The sequence below is a fragment of the Jatropha curcas genome, chromosome 9 (assembly GCF_041381405.1).
Source record: "Jatropha curcas cultivar XTBG-Jc1 chromosome 9, XTBG_Jcur_1.0, whole genome shotgun sequence".
Lineage (NCBI taxonomy): Eukaryota > Viridiplantae > Streptophyta > Magnoliopsida > Malpighiales > Euphorbiaceae > Jatropha > Jatropha curcas.
In genome coordinates, this window is record NC_143159.1 from 27,639,877 (window position 1) to 27,645,883 (window position 6,007).

Here is a 6,007-nt window from a genome sequence, read left to right on the forward strand (position 1 = left end):
TTCTGAAATTTACATACTCCAAGAAACATTCCTTCCATTCTCTATTTGGAAAATTATTATCTAGTTCCTACTCTGTTCATATTTTCAAAACTTTTATTTAGCCTAATTTATTTTAACTTGAAAAATGAAAAAGCTGATTGTTTAATTCTTGTCGCGGTGAAATATCTATTTCTATGTAATTTCGAATTCTATATCATTGAAATTCTCATATAATCTGCATTATTTGTCAAATAGTTTTAAAAAGGTATTATTTTGCAAACATAAATATTGATTCCAAATTGCTAAATTCTGTTGGGGTGGCACAAATTTTCGGAACGAATTTATATAAGAGTTTGTAGTTCTAAATGAGTCATCAAGATGCCGATATAATCATGATCTGCAGCCAAAAGATCCAAAATTCCATGCGGAATATCCTACCCGAGCTGCTCACGTTTGATTACTGGGCTTCTTAGAGTAAAGGATATGCCTTTGATTTTTTGCGCCTGAAGGCTTCGGCTGTAGACTGAGTTCAATATTGATGCATCCTATAGCTCAATAGAACAAATAGAAGACCCTATATGAGTTGTCCGTCAGATGTGCAAACGATATCGGCTACGGGGAACCTTGGTTACAAAGCCTTTTAGAGCAAAAGGGCACAACTTCGAAATTTTTGCTCGGAAGTTCCAACATGGACTAACCCGAGCCCGATATCAATACCTCATACTGGTAAATTAACCAAATTTTATTGTCTCAAAATGTCAGGCCAAACAATAGAAGAAAGATGTTTGGTAGAAACTATCCAATGCTTTCCGAGTAGCATGAATTTTGGGATGAATTTATATTGCGCATGCAATTCTGCATGAGAGATCGGGTAGGCGAGATAAGCATGTTCGGATGATCATAAGATCCCATACTACTGCCTAGAAGATCCTGCATGTGCTGTCCGTTAGACGTATAGAAGATATTGACTCCTGAGTAGGCTTTTATACAGAGCTTCTTAGACCAAATGTGTATACCTTTAGATTTTTGGGAGGCGACAGCTTCAGGACAAAATGAACCGAAAATGATTTTTATGCTTCCTACAAGTCAATAGACAAAATATTATGATATTGAAATTGTGTGCCAAGTAATAGATAGGGAGATATTAGGAAAAAACTATCGAATGCTTCCGGAGTGGCACTAATTTTGCGCATGAATATATATCGTGTAGCAATTCTTTATGATGCATTGAGCAGGTGAGATAAGCATCCCAGGAAAACCATGAGAGCCCCAAACTATCGCCTATAAGATCCTATACGAGCTATCCATTGGACCTACAGAAAATATCGGCCCTGGAACAGGCCTTCATAGATGACTTCTTGGACCAAAGGGACCTTTGGATTTTTAGGCCCAGAAGCTCCAACACAGAATGACCTGAAAATGATTTTAATGCTTCCTACAGGTCTTAGACAAAACATTATTGCATCGAAATGACATTCCAAGCAACAGCCAGAGAGATATTGGGCAAAAACTGTCGAATGCTTCCAGAGTGACACCAATTTTGCGCATGAATTTATATGGCATATGAAATTCTTAATGACACATTAAGCAGTTAAGATAGGCATATTGGGGTGACCATGAGACCCCAAACTATTGCCTAGAAGACCCTATATGAGCTCCTTGTCAAGTGTACAAACTATATCGACTCCAAAATAGGCCTTCATACAGGACTTCTTAGATCAAAGGGGTAATACCTTTGGATTTTTGGGCCGGAAGCTCGGGTGTGGAATGACCCGAAGATGATTTCAATTCTTCTTACAGGTCTTAGACAAAATATTATGGCCTTGAAATGGCGTGCCAAGAAAACGACAGAGAGATATTAGGCAAAAACTGCCGAATGCTTCCTAAGTGGTACCGATTTTGCACATGAATTTTTTTGGCGTATGCAATTCTTAACGACGTATCAAGCAGGCGAGATAGGCATGCCGGGCTGACCTTGAGACCCCAAACTAACACCTACAAGACCCTATATGAGCTGTCCGTCAAGCGTATAGACGATATTGGCTCCGGAACAGACCTTCAGACAGGGCTTCTTAGACCAAAGGGTATACCTCTGGATTTTTGGGCCCAGAAGCTCCGGCACGGAATGACCCAAAATTGATTTCAATGCTTTCTAGAGGTCTGAGACAAAATATTATGGCCTCAAAAGTGTATGCAAAGCAACAGACAGAGAGATATTGGGCAACAATTGGCGAATGCATCAAAAGTGGAACCAATTTTGCGCATGAATTTATATGGCGTACGTAATTCTTAATGATGCATCGAGCTAGCGAGATAGGCATCCTGGACTAACCATGAGACCCAAAAATATCATTTAGAAGATCCTATATGAGCTTCCCCTCAGGCATACAGAAGATATCAGCTCCGGAGAAAGCCTTCAGACAAAGCTTCTCAGATCAAAGGGGTATATCTTGGATTTTGGGGCCCATCGGAATGGCCCGAAAATGATTACAATGCTTCCTACATGTCTTAGATGAAATATTATGGCCTCCAAATGATGTGGCAAGAAACAGAAAGAGAGATATTGGGTGAAAACTGCCAAATGCCTGCGGAGTGGCACTGATTTTGTGCATTAATTTATATGGCATATGCAATTCTTAATGACGCAACGAGCAGTCAAGATAGGCATACTGATTTGACAACAAGAACCTAGAATATTTCCTAGAAGACCCTATACAAGCTGCCCATCAGGTGTATAGAATATATCCACTCCGAAACAGGCCTTCACATAAGGCTTCTAAGACTAAAAGGGTATACCATGGATTTTGGGGCCCAGAAGTAAGGGCTCAGAATGTCCTGAAAATTATTACAGTACTTTTGATATGTCTTAGACAAAATATTACGGCCTCAAAATGCAATGGCAAGCAACAAATAGAGAGATATTAGGCAAAAATTGCCAAATGCTTCCGGAGTGGCACCGATTTTGCGCATTAAATTATATGGCATATGCAATTCTTAATGACACAACGAGCAGCCGAGATAGGCATACCGATTGGACCATGTAACTCTAAACTATGGCATAGAAGAGCCTATATGAGCTGCCCTTCAGGCGTACATAAGATATCGACTTCGGAACAGGCCTTCACACAGGACTTCTCAAACCAAAGGGGTATACCTTGGATTTTGGGGCCCAAAAGCATTGCTCGCAATGGATCGAAAATGATTACAATGCTTCCTACATGTCTTAGACAAAATATTATAGCCTTGAAATGGGATGGCAAGCAACAGAAAGAGAGATATTGGGCGAAAAATGCCAAATGCTTATGGAGTTATACCGATTTTGCGCATTAATTTATATGGCATATGCAATTCCCAATGATGCAACAAGCAACCGAGATAGGCATACCAATTGGACCACAAGACCCTAAACTATTGCCTAGAATAGCCTATACAAGCTGCCCATTGGGCGTACAGAAGATATCGGCTTCAGAAGTTGCCTTCAAACAGGGCTCTCAGATCAAAGGGTTATACCTTAGATTTTGGGGCCCAGAAGCACCGGCTCGGAATGGCCCAAAAATGATTACAATGCTTCCTACATGTTTTAGACGAAATATTTTGGCCTCAAAATGGCAGGGCAAGCAACAGACAGAGAGATATTGGGCGAAAACTTCCAAATGCTTATGGAGTGGCACCCATTTTGCGTATTAATTTATATGGCGTATGCATTTCTTAATGACGCAACGAGCAGTTGAGATAGGCATACCGATTGGAACACCAGACCCTAAACTATCTCCTAGAAGAGCCTACAGGAGTTGCCCATCAGGTGTAAAGAAGATATCGGCTCCAGAACAGGCCTTCACACAAGGCTTTCTGAACCAAAGGGGTACACCTTTGGATTTTAGGGCCCAGAAGCACTGGCTCAGAATGGCCCAAAAATTGATTACAATGCTTCCTTCATGTCTTAGATGAAATATGATGGCCTGAAAATAGCGTTGCAAGCAACAAATAGAGAGATATTGGGCATAAATTGCCAAATGCTTCTGGAGTGGCACCGATTTTGCGCATTAATTTATATCGCGTATGCAATTCTTAATGACGCAACGAGCAGCCAAGATAGGCATACCGATTGGACCATAAGACCTAAAATTATCACCTAAAAGAGGTTATACTAGCTGCCCCTAAGGCGTACAAAAGATATCGACTCTGGAATAGGCCTTCAAACAGGATTTCTTAGACCAAAGGTATACCTTGGATTTTAGGGCCCAGAAGTACCGACTCGGAATGACCCGAAAATGATTACAATGCTTCCTTATTATCTTAGATGAAATATTTTTGGCCTCAAAATAGTGTGGCAAGCAACAGACAGAGAGATATTGGGCATAAACTGCTAAATGCTTCCGAAGTGGTACCGATTTTGCGCATTAATTTATATGGCGTATGCAATTCTTAATGACCCAACGAGAACCGAGATAAGCATACCGATTGGACCACAAGAATTTAAACTATCGCTTAGAAGAGCCTATATGAGCTGTGCATAAGACATACAGAGGATATGGGCTCTACAACAAGCCTTCACACAAGGCTTCTAAGACCAAAGGGGTATACCTACGATTTTGGGGCCCGGAAGCACCAGCTCGGAATGGCCTGAAAATGATTACAATGCTTCCTACATGCCTTAGAGGAAATATTATGGCCTCGAAATAGTGTAGTAAGCAACAGACAGAGAGATATTAGGCTAAAACGGCCAAATGCTTCCAGAGTGGCACCGATTTTGCGAGTTAATTTATATGGCGTATGCAATACTTAATGATGCAATGAGCAGTCGAGATAGGCATACCGATTTGACCACAAGACCTTAAACTATAGGCTAGAAGAGCCTATACGAGCTGCACGTAAGAGATACAAAAGATATAGGCTCTGGAACAGGCCTTCAAATAGGGCTCGTAAGACCAAAGGGGTATACCTATGATTTTGGGGCCGGCAAGCACCGGCTCAGAATGGCCCAAAAATGATTACAATGCTTCCTACATGTCTTACGGAAATATTATGGCCTTGAAATGGCGTGGTAAGGGTCAAACAGAGAGCTATTAGGCTAAAACTGCCAAATGCTTCCGAAGTGGCCTTGATTTTGCGCAGTAATTTATATGGCGTATGCAATTCTTAAAACTGCCAAATGCTTTCGGAGTGGCACCGATTTTGCGCATTAGTTTATATGGAGTTTGCAATCCTTAATGAAGCAATAAGCAGCCGAGATAGGCATACCGATTGGACCATAAGACCCTAAAACATCGCCTAGATGAGCCTATAGGAGATGTCCATCAGGCGTACAGAAGATATCGGCTCCGTAACAGGGCTTCACACAGGGCTCCTAAGACCAAAGGGGTATACCTACGATTTTGGGGCTCGGAAGCACCGGCTCAAAATTGCCCGAAAATGATTACAATGCCTCCTACATGTCTTAGAGGAAATATTATGGCCTCGAAATGGCATGATAAGTGACAGACAGAGAGATATTGGGCTAAAACTGCCAAATGCTTCCGTAGTGGCACCAATTTTGTGCATTAATTTATATGGAGTTTGCAATCCTTAATGAGCAGCCGAGATAGGCATACCGATTGGACCATAAGACGTTAAAAAATCGCCGAGATGAGCCTATGGGAGCTTCCAGTTAGGGGTACAGAAGATATCGGCTCTGGAACAGGGCTTCACACAGGGGGTATACCTACGATTTTGGGGCCCGAAAGCACCGAGTCGGAATGGCTCGAAAATGATTATAATGCTTCCTACATGTCTTAGAGGAAATATTATGGCCTCAAAATGGCGTGATAAGCGACAGACAGAGAGATATTGGGCTAAAACTTTCAAAGGCTTCAGGAGTGGCACCGATTTTGCGCATTAATTTATATGGAGTTTTCAATCCCTAATGAAGCAATGAGCAGCCGAGATAGGCATACCGATTGGACCATAAGACGCTAAACAATCGCCTAGATGAGCCTATGGGAGCTACCCGTCAGGGGTACAGAAGATATCGGCTCCGGAACAGGGCTTC